This window comes from Nomascus leucogenys, chromosome 17 (genome assembly GCF_006542625.1).
Source record: "Nomascus leucogenys isolate Asia chromosome 17, Asia_NLE_v1, whole genome shotgun sequence".
In the NCBI taxonomy this organism is placed as follows: Eukaryota; Metazoa; Chordata; class Mammalia; order Primates; family Hylobatidae; genus Nomascus; species Nomascus leucogenys.
The window spans coordinates 94,627,110-94,646,289 of NC_044397.1; the positions used below are offsets into that span (position 1 = coordinate 94,627,110).

The window sequence follows — 19,180 nt, forward strand, 5'->3', positions numbered from 1 at the left end:
CCAGGATGGTCTCGATCTCTTGACCTCGTGATCCTCCCGTCTCAGCCTCCCAAACTGCTGGGATTACAGGTGTGAGCCACCGTGCCACTAGTTGCTATTATTATCACCCTCCCCATTTTACAGCTGGGAAAACCAGGGCACAGAGAAGTTAAGCAACTCTCCTTGGGTCACACAGCAGATTCACAGCAAGGTACTCCAGACTGGGCCATGAGCCCTGGTACTGTGTCCCCGCTGCTCTCTGGAGCCACCCCCTGTGATTCCCTGGAAATCCCCGCATCTGACTAATTCCCTAGGCATCCCCCGACTTGGCAGATTCCTGCAGGCTGAGATGGCTGGACCCACCCCGGCCTGGGCAAACTGCCCCCACTTTAGGCAAAATTACCCGTCCAGACCTTGTGGTTTCCCGAGGTGGATGTGGCAGAGATCGAGCCCACGCCTCTTCCTGGCTCACTTGGTGACCTCAGGGCTGCTCCTGAACAGTTCGTGCCTCAGTTTCCTCTCTTGTGAAATGCAGGTAATACCAGTCGCTACCCCAGAGGGCCACTGTGGGAGCAGGACCGGTGTCGTGGGTGTGTGTGACTGGGGGCTTCTCCCAGCGCCTGCACTCAGAAGGTCCCGGCCCTCAGCGTGATGCTTTGCTGTTGCGTAACCCAAGCTATGAAGTATGTTTTGTGCCAGGGCACTGCGTTTTCACTTCCACTGATCCTCAAAAGTTGTGTGGATGGTCCAGTGTGGGAGGAAATGAGCAGATGTAGCCGCTACCCTCCAGCCCCCAGACTGGCTTCCTCACCCTTCCAAATCTTTAGTGCCTATTGCTCAATTTAACTGCTGTTCAATTTGCTGTGAAAAGAGTCTCAGCCAGGCATGGTGGCTCACGCCTGTAATCCCAGCACTTTGGGAGGCTGAGGCAGGCGGATCACCTGAGGTCAGGAGTTTGAGACCAGCCTGACCAACGTGGAGAAACCCTATTTCTAAGAAAAATACAAAATTAGCTGGGCATGGTGGCGCATGCCTGTGATCCCAGCTACTTGGCAGGCTGAGGCAGGAGAATCACTTGAAACAGGGAGGCGGAGGTTGCAGTGGGCTGAGATCGCGCCACTGCACTCCAGCCTCGGCGACAGGAGTGAAACTCCATCTCAAAAAAAAAAAAAGAAAAAAAAGAAAATAGTCTCAAAGTTGAGATGAACACCCAGTTTGCCAAAAACTGGGAGGCAGAGGTTGCAGTGAGCCGAGATCATGCCATTGCACTCCGGCCTGGGAGACAGAGCAAGACTCCATCTCAAAAAAAAGGAGATTCGGCTGGGCGCGGTGGCTCACGCCTGTAATCCCAGCACTTTGGGAGGCCGAGGCGGGCGGATCACGAGGTCAGGAGATCGAGACCATCCTGGCTAACATGGTGAAACCCCGTCTCTACTAAAAATACAAAAAATTAGCCGGGCGCGGTGGCAGGTGCCTGTGGTCCCAGCTACTCGGGAGGCTGAGGCAGGAGAATGGCGTGAACCCGGGAGGTGGAGCTTGCAATGAGCTGATTGCGCCACTGCACTCCAGCCTGGGCGACAGAGAGAGACTCCGTCTCAAAAAAAAAAAAAAAAGAGAGATTCAGCGTGGAGGGCAGTATCTCTGTCGGGTCTGGCTGCTCTGTGGGACTCTGAGGAAAAGCTCACGCCAGGTGGACGCCGTTCCGTCACCATGGGTAAAGGAGACCCCAACAAGCGGAAGGACAAAATGTCCTCATGCGCCTTCTGCATCTCACTCTGGACTTATCACTTCTGCCTTCTGGGTCTCAGTCTCCCCATCCGCCCCCTTGTGCTTTTGGGTTTGATGACAGGGGTCCTTGGCCTGAAATTTTTTTTTTTTTTTCAGACGGGGTTTCGCTCTGTCACCCAGGCTGGAGTGTAATGGCGCGATCTCGGCTCACTGCAAACACCACCTCCCAGATTCAAGTGATTCTCCTGCCTCAGCCTCCTGAGTAGTTGGGATTACAGGCACCCATCACCACACCTGGCTAATTTTTCTATTTTTAGTAGAGACAGGTTTCACCATGTTGGTCAGGCTGGTCTTGAACTCCTGACCTAGGTGATTCACCTGCCTCAGCCTCCCAAAGTGTTGGGATTACAGGTGTGAGCCACCGTTTTTTTTTTTTTAAGATCGAATCTCACTCTATCGCCCAGGCTGGCGTGCAGTGGCGTGATCTCAGCTCACTGCAACCTCCACCTCCTGGGTTCAAGGGATTCTCCTGCCTCAGCCTCCCCAGTAGCTGGGACTATAGGCACACACCACCATGCCCAGCTAACTTTTTTGTACTTTTAGTAGAGATGGGGTTTCGCCATGTTGGCCAGGCTGGTCTCAAACCCCTGACCTCAGATGTTCCTTCTGCCTCAGCCTCCCAAAGTGCTGGGATTACAGGCGTGAGCCACCGTGCCCGGTTTTGGCCTCAGTTTTTTAGAGAGGTGCTAAAAGACTTTAAACCTATTTATTATCTGCCTTACCAGGCCTTCTTTGCCTGGACTGTTCTTCCTACTCTTGTCTACCTGGCACACTCCTACTTGAACTTCAAAACCCCAGCTTCAACACCCTCTTCAGCATGCAGACCTCTATGAAGCCCTAGGCAGACATTTCAACCCTCCCCGAGATCCCGCGTATTGGAATGTCTGGTCTTGGTTCTCTCTCCCCCAGACCAGGGGCTTTCTGATGTTGGGACAGAAAGCTGAGTCCTCTGTGAGACGCTGGGTTTTCCCAGCTCATGACCAAGCACAGAGCAGCATCGATTAGAAGTCACTGAATGAATTAACAAAGTCATGAACAAATCAACTCTAGTTTCAGGGGGTTGGAATGGGGGCAGAGGCCTCTGGCTTGTGGCTGCTTGGGTCCAGGGAGCTGTATCAGTGTCGTCATGGCTGAAATTGGGCTGGGGAGGCGGTGGTGCCTCCCACACTGGATCTGCCTTCACTGGATCTGTGAAGTCACAGGAAAAGTGCCCCGAGACTCCGGCTCCCCACGCAGGGAAGCCTCCCGCCACAGCCACCCAGAGGAGGAGCCCCTCAGGCCCCCGTGGCCCTGCCTGAAAGGATCCTGCTCTCTTGGGGGTAGCCCCTGGGACTTACCCAAACCCCCATGTGCCAGTCACCATGCTTCAGCATCCAGAACTGTATTTGGTTAGGGAGAGAGATTAATGAACAGAGATAACTTTTGGTGAGAGAGTGTGTCTGACAGGCCCAGAAGTGATTATTTTATTTCATTTTATTTCGTTATTTATTTATTTATTTATTTTTGAGATGGAGTCTCACTCTGTTGCCCAGGCTGGAGCGCAGTGGTGCGATCTCAGCTCACTGTAACAACTACCTCCCAGGTTCAAGAGATTCTCCTGCCTCAGCTTCCTGAGTAGCTGGGATTACAGGTGCCCACCATCACGCATCAGCTATTTTTGTATATTTAGTAGAGACGGGGTTTCATCATATTGTCCAGGCTGGCCTCAAACTCCCGAGCTCAAGTGATCCATCCGCCTCGGCCTCTCAAAGTGCTGCGATTATAGGCGCGAGCCACTGCGCCCGGCTGGTGATCGTCTTAGTAGCTTTTGAGAGAGTCTCAGTTTAAAAATCTCGGGTGAGTGAGCCCCAGTGGGGGACGCGGCACTTGCAGAGGCCTGGAGGGGGTTCTGAGGAAGGAGGAAAAAAGGGGATGCTGTACCACAAAAGCAGGTTCCTTTTCAGCAGCACGGTGCAGAAGAGGAAACTGAGGCTTGAGGAGGTGAAAGCACGCGCTGGGGTCTCAAGAGAACCAGGCAGGGCGGGATTCGAACCCAGAGCCGTAGGAGTCCCAGCCCCTTCCGAATAGCGGAAGGACCTCAAGGGATTGGCCTGGAAGGTGGCCCCATCCCCGAACCGAGACCACGCCCCCACAGCTGGAGGCCCCGCCCCGCGGCATGACCGGAAGTGCGCGGGGCCCCCAAGATGGCGCCCGAAACCCGGAAGTGAGCGGCGGCCGCTGCGAGGCTCGGAGAAACTGAGGCGCCGCGGGCTCCGCGCCCGGCCGGACCCGGGCCCGAGGTGAGGCTCTGGTTGCGACCCCCGCCCCGCCTCCACCGCGACCCCTGCCTGGCCCGACCCCGCTTGTGGGTCCAGCTCTCCCCGCGGACTCCTGCGCCCGGGGCTGAGGGTTCTGGGGGCCGCGGGGCGGGGGCGAGCGCGGCGCGACCCCCGCCCTCCGCCGCGACCCCTTCCGACCCCGCCCTTCGCCGCCAACGTTGACCCCCCGCTGCCCCGCGACCACCGCCGTGAACCTTGACCTGCCCCCACCTCGGCGACCCCCTGCCGTGAACCTTGACCCCACCTTCCACCGCAACCCTCCCAACCTTTCCTTCCCGCTCTTACCGGTGACTCCCTGTCCTGCGCTGCTTGGTGACCCCCGACCTTTCGTTTTCTGGTAACCCTTGACCCCGCACTCATCGGTGCCCGTGAGCCCCTTGGTGACCCCGCACCCGCTTTTCTCCGGTATCCTGCCCTTCCCTTTTGGGGACTCTCGACTCTGTGCGCCTCGTGACCTCGACCCGTTCCTAGGAGTGACCCCCGGTCTCTCCCGCCTCCCAGGATTCCTGACTCCAGGCTCCTTGGGCGTTCGTGCTCCTTCCTCCTCCTTGTCCCCGGTCCCAGGACCCCTGCCTTCTCGGCCCCGCAGCGCAGCCCTCTCTCCCTCCCTCCCCCTGCTCCCTGCCCCTCCCGCTCCTGGGGCCTCCGACTTCTCTTCTGGGGCAGATGGTTTCTCGGTTTCTGCATGGAGGTCCCCCGGTTTGGGATGGGGGCTTGCTGGTATTAGGTGACCGCGGGGCCGTCTGGGCGGAGTCCGCAGAGCGTGCTGGGGGTGGGAGTGCGGGTCGCATTCAAACCCAGCTTCCAGGGACAGGCGGGAGGGAGGGTAGCGGGCTGAGATGGCCGGAGTGGGGCCCGGGAACAGCGTGTGTCGGTGAATGGGAAGCGCAGGCCTCCTGGTGGGTCCTGTCCCCCGTGGGGCACTCTTCCCACCACCCCAGAGTCCCGAACAATAAGGCAGGTGGGGCCTGGAGGGACCAATCCCCAGACTGGCCTGGGGCGTGGGGGGCAGGCGTTGTAGAGAGCCCACCCAGCGCCTCCAGGGACGCCGGGCACGGATGGTGCTGGGGCAGGGACGGTGGGTGTCTCCTTGGATGACAACTGATTAACATTCTGAAAAGTAAAAAAACAAAAAAAAAAATCTCTAAAATGTGTAGCCGGGGCCTCCCCTGGCTGCTGCTTCCCGGAATGCCTGTTGTTCCCGCCTGCTCGAACGTCCTTCCTGCCTGTGACTGCTGGGACAGAACCGGACTGGACGGGTTTGGTGCCATCTGTTGCACGCCCTGTCAGCGAGAGTGCCCGGCCTTGGAGCTGGCCTGTGCTGATGCTGGCTGCCAGTTTGGGGGCGGGGGGGGTTGTACAGAGGGGCAGAGGGAGCCGAGGTTCAAGAGAAGAGCATGGGAGGGGCCCAGGACCCAGGGCCGCAGACCCCGTGGGCAGCCAGCCCGATTACACGGGGATTACAGGCTTCAAACTTTCTTCCAGGCCTCTTCCTCTGGGCCGGGGCAGCCGGCACTGCTTCCTGACTGAGGGGTGCTGTGCTGTTTTGGGCGCCCTCCCTGGGATGGCTTTCCCTCACTCGGCCCTGGAAGAGGAGCAGTGGGGACCTGGGACCCAGAGAGTTTGCGGCAGGCCCGGCAGGTGCCGTCCACGCCCTTTCTTCCCAGACATCCTCTGGCCTTCAGGGATCTGGCAGCCCGGCCCCAGATTTTCCCAGGGGTGGCCCTGGTCGTGGGGTGATGGCTTCTCACAGTGGCCTGCCCTGGGCCACCTTCAGAGTTCTTGCCGAGAAAGGGCGAATTTGAGATCTGGGCCCCTCGGTGGGTGGGATGGAGAACAGCAGGATGGGGGCCTCAGGGCCTCCCACGGCAGAGGAGACGCAGGCAGGCTCTTGTCCTTGGAGAGGGAAGGACTTGGAAGGTGCCTGCCAGCCCCTGGAGTGTGATTTCAGAGCACAAGGAGGAGGCTTTTGTTTAACTCTGAGGATCCCGGCAGACACCCGCCCACACCTGCCAGGAGCCAGGAGGACACTGATGTGGAGGGGGCTGTGCAGGCAGGGGCTGGACTTCCGGGGGCGGGTGGAGGGGAGCCTGTCAGGCAGAGCACAGAAGAGGCAGCAGCAGCTTCGCTCATCCATTCACTCTTGGTTGGCTTTGGAGTCGGCTAGACAGGAGGCGCCCAGGTGTGCAGGTGCGGAGGAGGGTGCATGTTCTCCAGCTGCGTGACCATGGGCAGTCACTGCCCTCTCACCTGGCGGGGAAACCGAGGCGGAGAGAGGTTGCGCCAGCCACCCCTAGACCCCCCACCCACTTGCTGCCTAAGGCCTCCCCCACCCCTAGGGGTGTGAGGGGTGTGACCAGCTTGGGCTTGGCCCAGCCCGGCTCCAGCAGAGTCACGGATGCCCCTCCGGCAGGGCCCAGGCGGAAACGCCAACACCACCAGAGTGAGCTGTGCCCCGAACAAAGAGGCGACTGTGTCGGCAGAACCAGTCCGGCTCCCAGAGGCCCCTCCCAGGGGGCCCCCATGCCGGGGGGGTGGGATCAGCTCTGGGAAGGGGGCGGTGTCATGTAATCCACAGCTGTAAACACTCCTGGAGGCGATGTGGAGGCAGCCCCCCAGGGCGCCAGCGCTGCCCTTGGGATCTGTGCATGTGTGTGTACACGTGTCTTTGTGTAGCTGTATGTTGTGCCATGTGCATGCACGTGTGTTGTGTGCCTGTGTGTTGTATGGATGTGTGTATTCTGTGTGTGCATTGTACGTACGCATGTGCATTCTGTGTGTGCGTCAGACGGACATGTGTGCATTCTGTGTGTGCATCGTACAGACGTGTGTGCATTCTGTGTGTGCGTCGTACAGACGTGTGTGCATTCTGTGTGCGTGTCGTACGGACGTGTGTGCATTCTGTGTGCGCGTCGTACAGACATGTGTGCATTCTGTGTGTGCGTCGCATGGACGTGTGTGCATTCTGTGTGTGCGTCGTATGGACGTGTGTGCATTCTGTGTGTGCGTTGTATGGATGTGGGTGTGTTGTGTGTGTGTGTGAATGTGCATGCCTGTGGCTGTGTGCTCCTGTGCATGTGTGTGTTGTTCGTGTGTTTCATAAACGCGTGTGTTTTATGGGTGCACGTTGTGTGTGCCTGTGCACCCGTGTTTGTGTGTTATGCGTGTGCCTGTGTACCCATGTTCATGAGTCTGTTATGCGTGTGTGTATTTTGTTGTGTGTTGCCCGTGCCTGTGTGCCCATCCTCGTGCGTTGTGTGTATTTTGGTGGTTGTGTGTATGTTGTGTGTGCTCACGTTATGTGTGTGTTGCCTGTGCCCATGTGCCCATGCTTGTGTGTGTTGCTCACACACGTATTTTGTGTGTGTTTGTGTTGTGCGCGCATGCTCGTGCACCCGTGTACTTTGTGTGCATGTTGTGTGTGCACACATGTTGCCTGTGCACCTGTGCCGGTTATGCACGTGTCCGTTGTGTGTGTGTGTTGTATGCATGCTGCGTGTTCTCATGCACCCCTGCTTGTGCGTGTCTTGTGCACGTGTGTTTTGTATGTGTGCGTGTGCTGTGTGCACATGTGTGTGTGATTTGTTGCGGGCAGGCCTGGAGTGCCTCCAGTCACTTTTTCCACAGCTGAAGGCTGCGTGGTCAGACAGCACACGGGAGGGCTGGGTGTGTCCAGCCGCCGGTTGAAGCCTATGAGCAAGGTCACCCCGACCTGGTTCTCGTCCTGGCCTGCCCGATGTCCGCCCAGCAGTGTGGGTGGACTCTCAGCCTTGCCCCTTGCCTCTACACTCTCGCCCCCAATCCCTGGGAGTTCGGCCGGCACCTGCACCCTCGGGCTGGGACGAAGAGCAGACTGCCAGCTCCGTGGTCACCTTGCCTCGCTGCTGGGAGGTGCGGTCACCCGTCACAGGGCCGAGGACTCAGGAGAGGGCTCAGCCCTGGGGGTGAAGGCAAACCTGGGGTTCTGGCCAAGACGGGCATTTCGGATGCGTGGGCCCCATCAGCTCTTGCCCTGGGCCTCCTGGGCCCCGTGAGGAGGCGGAGGTTAGATCTGTCGTCGGTGCGCCCGGCATGGATGCTCTGCAGAGATGTGCTCACGGAGAGACGCCAGATGCAAAAGGCCACGGCACGTGACTCCGTTCATGTGACGTGTCCAGAGCAGGGCAGTCCACAGACGGGACGTAGACGTGTGGTCACGTGTCCAGCGCGGGCCAGTCCACAAATGGGAAGTGGATGTGTGGTTGCAGGGGCTGTAGAGGGGTGGGGAGTGACTGCTGTTGGGGACAGGGCTGTTTTTTGGGGGAACAGAATGTTTTGGAATTAGAAGCTATGGTGGTCTGCCTTAGAATACGTTGAAACCATTGAGTCATATGCTGCGGACAGGTGCCCTTCCTGGTGTGGATTGAATCTCAGGGAAAACAAAAGTGTTTAACAGAAAGTAAGACCTCCCTGTCCTTCAGAATCCCCTGTTGTCACCACAGCATTGAGTGCGGTGTCCCCAGGACCGGTCAGCAGCCCTGCAGCCAGCTCGCATCAAAGGGTGCCGGGCAGCTGTCCTATCCCGACCCGTAGGACGGCAACAGTGATGGCGTCACCCCACCCTCCGGGGGCCCCTCGCCCAGGCCCAGCTCTGCCCCTGAACCATTCTCTGCTTGGGGAGGGGGCAGGGAATGCTGCATTCTACTCGAAGGGGCCCTACGGGACTCCTGGCATGAGGGGGACAGGCCTTGGGCCACATGGGTGGCATGCAGGGGCCGGTCAGCTTGAGGGTGCCTGGTGGTCCAGGCGGAGGCCCCGTGAGAGCTCAGCGTGGCCCTGAAGCTCAGTCCCACGGAGGCCTCAGCCTGGGGCCTTGCTCGTGCCCTCAGCCTGGGGCCTTGCTCGTGCCCTGTGCCCTGGCTCTCCTGCGGATTCCCCTGGGCCTCTCGCCCTGGACAATCCCGTGAGTGATGGGGTGGGAGGAGGGGCCCAGAGAGTCATTGCCGAGTCAGCTCCCCTGCAGGCACCGTCCCGGGCAGCCTCCTGCAGTGCAGGGCATGGGAGTGCTGGGCCCTGGCTGGGGTCAGCAGATCGGACAGGCGGGCCTGGTGCCGCTGTCTCAGCGACCTGCTTCATGACTCGTGCCCGCGCTTCCCGGAGCCCTGTGACTGACTTCCATCCCCAGCAAGAAAAAGCGTCCAAGTGAAACTGAAGGAGGCGGCCTTGGCTTTAGTTCCAGGACCTGCTGCGTTTTGAAAGTGACGTTTCCTGGCGGCTCACTCGCGTTTCCTGGGAGTCGCTGCTGCTGCTGCTGCTGCGGGCTCCTGGGGCCAAGGCCCTGGGTGCTGGGGCATGGGGAGGGGGAGCCGGTGAGCCCTTGGGCCTGGTGGGCAGTAAACATTTCTGGAACTGACTCATTTGCTGGGGAGAGGCAGCCAGGGAGGGTCACAGAGAAAGTCCCTGCCCGCCATGGCCGCGGACTGCCGTCGGCTGCCCGTCCAGCTTGGAGTGAGGAGGCGTCTTCCTTTGCATGTCAGGTAAACTGAGGAAAGCCGCCTCTGGGGTCTGCTGCGCTTGCCGCCTCCGGTGCCCAGGGGCCTGGGGGAATGGGTCACAGGAGCCACACTGATGACCGCGGCCTCCCTACGCTGTGAGGGCCAGGCTCCGTGGGGACAGACAGCCGCCAGGGTGCCTGGAACCCGTGGGTGTGAAGGGGGTTCCAAGGCCACGGGGGACGGTGAGGAGCTTCTCAGGGCGGCATCACTGTGACCGGAATGTTTTCACTGGTGGGGCCCAGCCCCGAAAGCCGCCGGGTGGGTCTCACTCAGCTGGGCGCTGGGGCCTGGGTGGAGAATGGCTGTCAGTGTTGCCCGGGTGTGGCTGGGCTGACCAGGGGCATTTTGGGGGCTTTTATCAGATCCTGGAATGACTGTGACCCACTAGGAGCTCGGGGGAGCTGCGAGCCCCCAGGTGAATGCAGGAGCTCTCGGGGTGGCCCTGAGGGCTGGGCACCCAACACTGCGCCGGGGTTGGGGTGTGGATGCTTGAATTGCTTGCCGACTCTGGAACACCAGGGGCTGCCACCCTCAAACCCAGACTTGTGGCTTCTCTTGAAAAACCAGATGATCTAGAAACCCCAGCCACATTCCTGCCCACGAGTCTCTGCTGCCCCTCCCCAGGGGTGCACCTGTGTGGCCCCCTCCCCCAGCTCTGGTGAGGCGGCTCCTGCCCCACTTGGAGGACGTGGGAGGGGTGGGGAGGTTACGCTGAGAGGAGGACACTCGAGCTCCACATCCACAGCCTCTGGGCCCCTAAAAGGAGCGGGAGCGTGTCCCCCGGAGCCTGCTCCTGTCCTCAGTGGCCGGCTTTGCTCCTGGCTGGCCATTCGGAAGCCTGGGTTTCCGTGTGCGCGGCCTGACCGCGGGCTGAGACTTCACAGCCTGGTGCTGTGTCCTGCGGGTCTGGGTCAGCTCCAGAGATGCCGTGGTCCCCCCCACCCCCTGGAGCCATGGGTGTGGTGCCTCCCGGGGCACAGGGGCTCTGCAGAGGGGTCGCCCTGGATTCCTCGGGTCCTGGCATCGTCACAAATGTCCTCATGCGTGGGACCCTTCTCCAGCTGGAGGAGGGGAGGTCAGGTCAGAAGCCTGAGAGGGACCTTGCCCTGCTGGCTTTTAGGAGGGAGGGAATGGTGTGATGGGGGATGTGGCTCCCTGAAAGCAGGGAAGTGGGGCCTTGGCCCAGCGGCCACGGGAAGCAGAATCCCGCCCCCTGGCCGAGCTCAGGTGCGGACTCCCCCGGAGAACCCAGACCAGGGCCCAGGACAGCAGTGCCTTGACCTTGTTCTTGGAGCCGTGGCCGTGGAGCAGCCAGCCCACCTGGACCTCTGACCTGCTGGGCCCAGAGAGGGCGCGTGGGTGTCGTTGTCAGCGGCTAGGTTTGAGGGAAGATGGATCAGGCCGCACCGGCCAACCTGGGGTTCCTGCTTCTGTGATTTCGGGCCCTCTGTTCCCTCCTCCAGGCGTGCAGCAGCGCCTAACTGTGCGGCCGTTGTCAGGACAGGGCACGTAGCTCCAGCAGTCAGCGCTGAAGCCTCACTCTGAGCGGTCTCGGAGCTGCCGTCTTCAAGCCCAGCCTGAAGCCGGAAGGCACTCTTCCTCCTCCTCCAGGACCTGATGCCCTCTGGGCTCGGATGCAGGTCCTCGTGACATTCTTGTCACCAAGGCTGGACTTGAGCTCAAGGACAGTGGTGACCTGTCGGGCCACTTGCCTGGGATCAGCACAGTCCGGCTGCTGGCAACGCTTGGCACTCCCCAAGGAGCCAGGTGGGGAGACCTTGTGGCCTGAGGCCGCCAGTATGAGGCAGTGACGGTAGCAGGTGTGGGATGGGCCAGACTACCCTCCACATGGATTGAAGACACACAAGGGCACCTCCATTTCAATTTTTTTTTTTTAATTTTTTTAATTTTTTTTTTTTTTTTTTTTTTTGAGACGGAGTCATGCTCTGTCCCCCAGGCTGGAGTGCAATGGCGCGATCTCAGCTCACTGCAAGCTCCGCCTCCCGGGTTCACACCATTCTCCTGCCTCAGCCTCCCGAGTAGCTGGGACTACAGGTGCCCGCCAACACGTCCGGCTAATTTTTTGTATTTTTAGTAGAGACGGGGTTTCACCGTGTTAGCCAGGATGGTCTCGATCTCCTGACCTCGTGATCCACCCGCCTCGGCCTCCCAAAGTGCTGGGATTACAGGCTTGAGCCACCCCGCCCGGCCAACCTCCATTTCAAAGGACCGGAAGTCTGGAGTGAGTGGGGATTTGGCTTAACGTCTGCTCAGGAGAAAAAGACGTGTGGGTTAGAGGGGACCAGAGGCTCAAGCTCAGCGTGTGAAAAGGCTTTTAGTGTGTGTGTGTGCGCGTGCGTGCAGTTGAGGTCTCGCTCTGTTGCCCAGGCTGGTCTCCACCTCCTGGCCTCACGCAGTCCTCCCAGCACTGGGATTACAGGCATGGGCCACCGCGCTGGCCCCAAAAGACTGAAAATAAACACAAGACCTGAGCGGGCTCCTCACAGCAGCAGAAGCTGCGTGGAAGCTGCTTGGCTGCCACAGAAAGCCGTACCACCCTGGCCAGGTGGACAGGGCTTTAACCACCAGGTAGCAGTGAGGCCCGGCCATGGGGACCCCACGTTGGAGCCCCCGCAGCCCGGCCTGGAGGCTCTTTCCGCATAAGCATTTGTGTCGCGGAATCTTTCCGCTCCCTCACCGGGGCCTCCCTCTGGGGTCTGGAATCTGGGGTCTGGGGTCTGAGATCTGGGGTCTGGGATCTGGGGATCTGAAGTCTGGGATCTGGGGTCTGGGGTCTGAGATCTGGGGTCTGGGGTCTGTGTACTGGGATCTAGGGTCTGGGATCTGGGTACTGGGATCTAGGGTCTGGAATCTGGGGTCTGAGATCTGGGGATCTGGGGTCTGAGATCTGGGGTCTGGGATCTGGGATCTAGAGATCTGGGATCTGAGGTCTGGGATCTAGGGATCTGGGATCTAGGGATCTGGGGACTGGGGTCTGGGATCTAGGGATCTGGGGACTGGGATCTGGGATCTAGGGATCTGGGGACTGGGATCTGGGATCTAGGGATCTGGGGACTGGGGTCTGGGATCTAGGGATCTGGGGACTGGGATCTGGGATCTAGGGATCTGGGGACTGGGATCTGGGATCTGGGGTCTGGGATCTAGGGATCTGGGGACTGGGATCTGGGGTCTGGGATCTGGGGTCTGGGGTCTGGCGTCTTGGATCTGGGGTCTGGTTCCCCAGATGTGGTTTCTTCCTAACAGGCATCGACCTCACATTCCTGCCTTAGGACTCTAGCTCTGTCCGAGGGTACGGGGCTGAGTGCCAGCAACCACCACTACTCCTCTTGGCCCTGACTGTGGACCTGGATTTCCTTCTGTTCTCAGGGACAGCAGTGCTGCCTCGGGGGTGCCCAGCACCCTGCTCGCATCTCAGCCACGACGTCCACCTGGCCCTGTGGCTTCCACTTTCAGGGTTGGCTTGGGATGAAGCATCGAGGCCCCTCCCCCAGGGCCTCCTTTATTCCCTTTCCAGGCCTTCATTCAGCGCCCTGCTGACCGTGCCCCGTGGGGCTGTGGGGTCAGCTGGGCAGCCCTGACCTGGTGGAGCTCCCGACGACGGGGGTCAGATGTCAGGCGGGGCCACGCTCAGCTCCGGGTCCTCCCTCGCATGGCGGGGGGTTGCTACGCAGGGGTCGCTGGATCCTACCTGTTGGGCATGTGGCCCTGGCTCTGGCTGGACACCTTGTTTGCTTCAGGGCAGTGGAATCTTGACCTCCTCGGGGCACACCCTGTGGAAGACCCACAGTGCCGCCGCGGCCCCTTCCTCCTCCTGTTCCTCCTCCTCCTCCTCTTCCGCCGCCGCCTCCTCCTCCTCCTGTCTCCACTGCCCCTGGCATCTGGGACGCCCCACAGTGTCCTAGCACCTGGCCCTGTGCACGGGGGAGGCTTTGTGCTGGAGCGGGACGGGAGGTTTGGCAAGAGAAGCTGTCAGTCCGGCCGCCCGCTCAAGCTGTTCCTGCCCCTGGCCATCTGGGCTTGGGAACTTTCCCTCCCACGGCACCAGCCCCTTGGCCCCTCTGGAAGGCCCTGGAAGCCATGGGCAGGGGCTTCCCTCGAAATCAGGGGTGCAGTGTGAAGCCCCCACGGCCAACACCCTTGAGCCCTCCCAGGAGAGGGGCAGTGATGGCTGCGGGCCCGATTTTCCAGAGGACCCACCTGGAGTGAGGCCCTTGGTTGGGGCGAGGGGAGCTTCCTGGGTGCTGGGTTCCGACCCCGTCCACAGGGCCCTGAGTCTGGCCAGTACACCTTTCCCTGTGAGAGAAACACGTGGGCTCCTGGGGTATGGGGCGGTGAGGCTGCAGTGCCCCTTCCACCTTCAGGCGGCCGGGGCCACTGCTGTTCCTCGTGGAGCAGGGACAACTGGAAAGTCAGGAACTTGCTCGCCCTGGACCCTGGCTCCTGCCCTCCTGCCGGGCCCACCTCATCCTCATCCTAAATAGAGGGGCCGTCCGCCAGCGTGCTTGAGAAATCTCAGGCGGTGCTGGGCCGGTCTGGGGCTCCCAGGCTTCCCCGGCCCCGCCTGGCCTGTGCCTGCACATGGCAGGGTCCAAGCTCGGGAGCGGTGGCCTCTGCCCGTGGTTGGCAGCCTGGAGCCGCTGTGGTCCAGATGCCTCCTGGGACGCTGTGGAAATCCACAGACAGCCTCGTGCCGCCTCACCCCTGGGCACCCGAGTCCTCATGCTCACGGGAGTCGCGTGGGGGTCAGGGCTGGAGCAGCCTCCTCCCTGGACGAGCTTCTCGTGGCGGCTGCAGCAGTGCTGCAAACGGGGTGACTTAGAGCAGCTGCTCCCTGTCCTGGAGGCCAGGAAGCTGAAGTCAAGGAGTAGGCTCCAGGGGAGGACCCTTCCAGCCTCTCCCAGCTTCCGGGGCTCCAGGCGCCCTTGGTCTGCGGCCGCGTCACTCCAGCCTCTGCTCCGTCTCTGTGCAGCCGTCTCCCGATGTGCGGGTGTCCGCGTTCCTCTTTTCTCCTAAGGACATCAGTTGTTAACAGGGACATAGACCATCCCACTTCAGCATCCTCGCTGTAACCAGCCACGTGTGCAAAGACCCTGTATGCAAATAAGGCCCCACTCACAGGTGCGGCTGGACGTGAGTCTGGAGGGACGGTAGTCACCCCGGTGCCCTCTCTGTCCCTGGCAGTCCCTCCTGCACCTCAGGACCAGCCTCCAAATCGTCACTTACCAGACCCTGTCTTGGCCTTGTGGCCCGAGGGCACTGTGGGGTCTGATCCTTCCCCCATACGTCCCCAGCACAGGCTGTCCCTGGGGCTGTGCCTCGTCCACATTGGTGGCCCTGCAGCCCCGACGTCCCCTCCCCTCTGCCTGTTGGAGTCTGGAATGTGGGTGGACGATGGTCTGCTGTGTTCCCACTGAACGCTGTCCGGCAGCTGGCCTGGGTGTGCATGATGTCGGCTGATCTACAGGGCCCTCACACAGGCTAGAGAAACCCGCGTCAGGTTCCTGGTCTCCGTTTCTCTGTGTGTCAGATGAGGGGCTAGACCAGCTCTGGGGAGCTCTGGGGATGGGGTTGAAGGTCAGGATGGCCTCTCTTGGTCTGAAGGTTGGGCTCCACCCCACGACGCTGGGAGAAGGTTCCTGGCTTGGAGAAGTCTAGTAGTCCCTCAAGGCCGATGTCAGCTGGTCCCTCCGGGGCATCAGCCTCCTGCCTCTGGTGGGCTCGTTTGGGTGAGAGGAAGCCAGATTTCCCCCTTGCAGGGGTTGAGATCCAGGTCCCTGCCCCGCACAGCATTTCTTTTTCTTTCTTTTTTTTTTCTTTTTTGAGACGGAGTCTCACTCTGTTGCCCAGGCTGGAGTGCAGTGGCGCGATCTCGGCTCGCTGCAAGCTCCACCTCCCGGGTTCACGCCATTCTCCTGCCTCAGCCTCCCGAGTAGCTGGGACTACAGGCACCTGCCACCGCGCTGGGATAATTTTTTGTATTTTTAGTAGAGACGGGGTTTCACCATGTTGGCCAGGATGGTCTCGATCTCGTGATCCGCCCTCCTCGGCCTCCCACAGTGCTGGGATTACAGGCGTGAGCCACTGTGCCCGGCCTTTTTTTTTTTTTTTTTTTTTTGAGGAGTTTCATTCTTGTCGCCCAGGCTGGAGTGCAGTGGTGGGATCTCGGCTCACTGTCTCCTCCACCTCCCGGGTTCAAGCGATTCTCCTGACTCAGCCTCCTGAGTAGCTGGGATCACAGGCGCGCACCACTATGCCTGGCTAATTTTTTGTATTTTTAGTAGAAATGGGGTTTCGCCATGTTGGCCAGGCTGGTCTCAAACTCCTGACCTCAAGTGATCCACCCTCCTTGGCCTCCCAAAGTGCTGGGATTACAGGTGTGAGCCGCCATGCCTGGCCCCCCAACAGCATTTCTGAGGACAGAGAGGGAGGGCGGCACCCTCTGGAGGAGAGGCGGGGTCTGGGGCCCCAGGGGCTGTGGGTCTTCATCCCGAGGTCTTTAAGCTGCTGCTGGGCTGGAACGGAAGTGCAGCCCCATCAGGGGCTGGGCTGTGGCTTAGGTGGACAACCCTGGACTGGTGGGCAGGTGCGTGTGGAGGGCGGAGGGAAGATGGACGGTTCCCACAGCTTCTTCATTCATGGACGGGCAGCTTGGCAAGGGGTGGGGGACCCAGCTGGCCCTGGGGGAGGAAACACACACACGTGGTACTCCAGGGATCCTGAGACACAGGCGTCGGCGTGTCGGTCAGCGTGACGTGCACGTGGCACTCTCAGGGATCCTGAGACGCAGGTATCGATGTGTCGGTCAGCGTGACGTGCACGTGGTACTCCAGGGATCCTGAGATGCGGGCATCGGCGTGTCGGTCAGTGTGACGTGCACGTGGCACTCTCAGGGGTCCTGAGACGCAGGTATCGATGTGTCGGTCAGCGTGACGTGCGCGTGGCACTCTCAGGGATCCTGAGATGCAGGCATTGGCGTGTCAGTCACACGTCACTCTCAGGGATCCTGAGATGCAGGCATTGGCATGTGAGTGTGACGCACACACACACTTTCGGGGCCCCTGGGCTGCAGGTGTCCGGCATGTTGGTCATTGTGCACCAGTCGAGGTGCCCTTGGGAGACCTGGCCCTGCGCTTTGTGGTAAGGGGGGTCCACCTGGGGTCCGTTCTCCCTGGACACTGAGCCTAGGCCAGTGGTGCCCTGGTCCTTTCAGGGGCAGGCTGGGCTCTGAGCAGGCAGCGAGCCCGGGGAGGGAGGACTGGGTCTGGGCCCAAGCCTGGGGCCTCCCCTGTGATTGGCTTTTGGGCTGCACGGGGGATGAGGGTCAGAGCTGCAGCCCGTGTGGCCGGGTGCCATCCGCGTGCCTGTGGTTTGCCAGGCTGGCCTCCTTTTTCTGCGCGAAGGTTTGCGGCAGCTGAGGATGTGGCTTCTCCCACAGCTGGTGGAGGGCCTGGGGGGCAGCGGAGCCATGAGCCCAACATGTTTTCCCAGGTCATGCTGGGAGTTACGCTTTTTAAAATTTTTATTTTATTTTATTTTGAGACGGAGTGTCACTCTGTTGCCCAGGCTGGAGTGCAGAGGCGTGATCTCGGCTCACGACAACCTCCGCCTCCTTGGTTCAAGTGATTCTCCTGCCTCAGCCTCCTGAGTAGCTGGGATTACAGGTGTGCGCCACAATACCAGCTATTTGTGTGTGTGCGTGTTTAGTAGAGACGGGGTTTGGCCACGTTGCTCAGGCTGGTCTCGAACTCCTGACCTCAAGTGATCCGCCTGCCTTGGCCTCCCAAAGTGCTGGGATTATAGGCATGAGCCACCGCACCCAGCCACACTGTTTACTTTTGAGATAATTGCAGATTTGTGGCTATGATAAGAAGTGATACAATTATGGTAAGAAGTGATACAAAGAGACTCCCCCCACGTGTTTCCCTCAGTGGGAAGGTCTTGTAAAATGAGAGAACAGTGTTACCAACTGGATATTGACGCTGGTGTGGGCGTGGGTCACCTTCCCCATTGTGTGGCGGCAGATGTGAGTGTGTGCAGGTGCAGGTGGGGTGCATGTGGGGGTGGGGGTGTGTGCAGGTGCAGGTGGGGTGCATGTGGGGGTGGGGGTGTGTGCAGGTGCAGGTGGGTGTGCATGTGGGGGTGGGGGTGTGTGCAGGTGCAGGTGGGGTGCATGTGGGGGTGGGGGGTGTGCCTATGCAGGTGGGTGTGTGTGCAGGTGCAGGTGCAGGTGCGGTGCCTGTGCAGGCACAGGTGCCATTGGGGTGTATGTGCAGTTGTGGGTGGGGTGCATGTGTGGGTTCATGTATGGGTGCAGGTGTGGATGCCTGTGCAGGTGTGTGTGGGTGTAGCACACTCATGTCTGTGGGTGTGCACTGGGATGCCTGTACAGGTGTGTGTGGGCGTGGCACACATGTCTGTGGCCGTGTGCTGAGATGCGTGTGCAGGTGTGTGTGGGTGTGGCACACTCGTGTCTGTGGCCATGTGCTCAGATGCGTGTGTGGGTGTGGCACACTCGTGTCTGTGGCCGTGTGCTGAGATGCGTGTGCAGGTGTGTGTGGATGTGGCACACTCGTGTCTGTGGCTGTGTGCTAGTTCCTCAGTACTCAGTGTTGCTGTTTTTAGGATCATGGCTTTTGTAGCTGGGCCACCTAGTATACTATGATTCTGTATTTGTGTTTTTTTTTTTCTTCGAAAACCATCTGTAACCATTGTTTTTATTATTTTATTTTATTTTTTAAGTTTTATTTATTTTTTTGAGACAGGATCTTGCTCTGTTACCGCGGCTGGAGTGCAGTGGCGCGATCATAGCTCACTGCAGCCTCAAACTCCTGGGCTCAAGCAATCCTCCCACCTCAGCCTCCTGGGTAGTTGGGACTACAGGTGCGTGCACCACACCTGGCTAATTTTAAAATTTTTTTGTAGAGATAAGGTGTTGCTATGTTACCCTTGCTGGTCTTGAACTCCTGGCCTCAAGCGATCCTCCCACTTTGACCTCCCAAAGTGCTGGCATTACAGATGTGAGCCACTGTTCCTGGGTGTATTATTTAAAAAAAAAGAAAACCTTAACTTTAAAAGACCCCATCCCTGCCCCCGTCTAGGGTGTGGAGTGGTCCCTGAGCCCTGTGTCCCCCACAAAGGAGCCCCACAGTCTCGGGGCTAGGAGGATGCCCCCAAAGGCCCCAGGCCCCATCTGTGGCTGTGACGAGGCCGTGCCTGCTCACCTTGGGCCAGGACGTCCATCTGTCTGGCCGACTGCTGGGGAAGCTGTACGTCGGCTCCTCCCCGCAGGCCTGGCCCAACCGCCCCGAGGCTCCCCGGGGAAGGGAGTGGATCAGCTTTCACCCTCCCAGCCCTGCCGCCTGACTGACGACTCTTTCACAAGACAGCAGAGCCATGACACCCACCACCTGGGTCAGGGAGGCTCCAGGCCTCACAGGTGACCCACACAGCTCCCTATGTAATTCTGATAACCTTGGCAGCAGACTTGAGAATTTTTAGAAAGTTTCAGGAGAGGTGGAAAGCGTAGTATGACGTGGCCGT

The 19,180-nt window shown here is 59.9% G+C and overlaps 1 protein-coding gene across 3 annotated transcripts in view; it reads left to right on the top strand.

Annotated features, from left to right (window-relative positions):
- Nucleotides 1-3,932: 3,932 nt before the first annotated feature.
- Nucleotides 3,933-19,180, top strand: part of SBNO2 (strawberry notch homolog 2) — a 69,909-nt gene continuing 54,661 nt past the window's right edge. For 2 of the 3 annotated variants that reach the window (XM_030795872.1, XM_030795869.1), the window contains exon 1: nt 3,948-4,046. The gene's annotated coding sequence lies outside the window, so the exon portion shown is untranslated. Of the gene's footprint in view, nt 4,047-19,180 lie in introns of all 3 variants that reach the window. The other variant, XM_030795870.1, reaches the window with a different exon arrangement.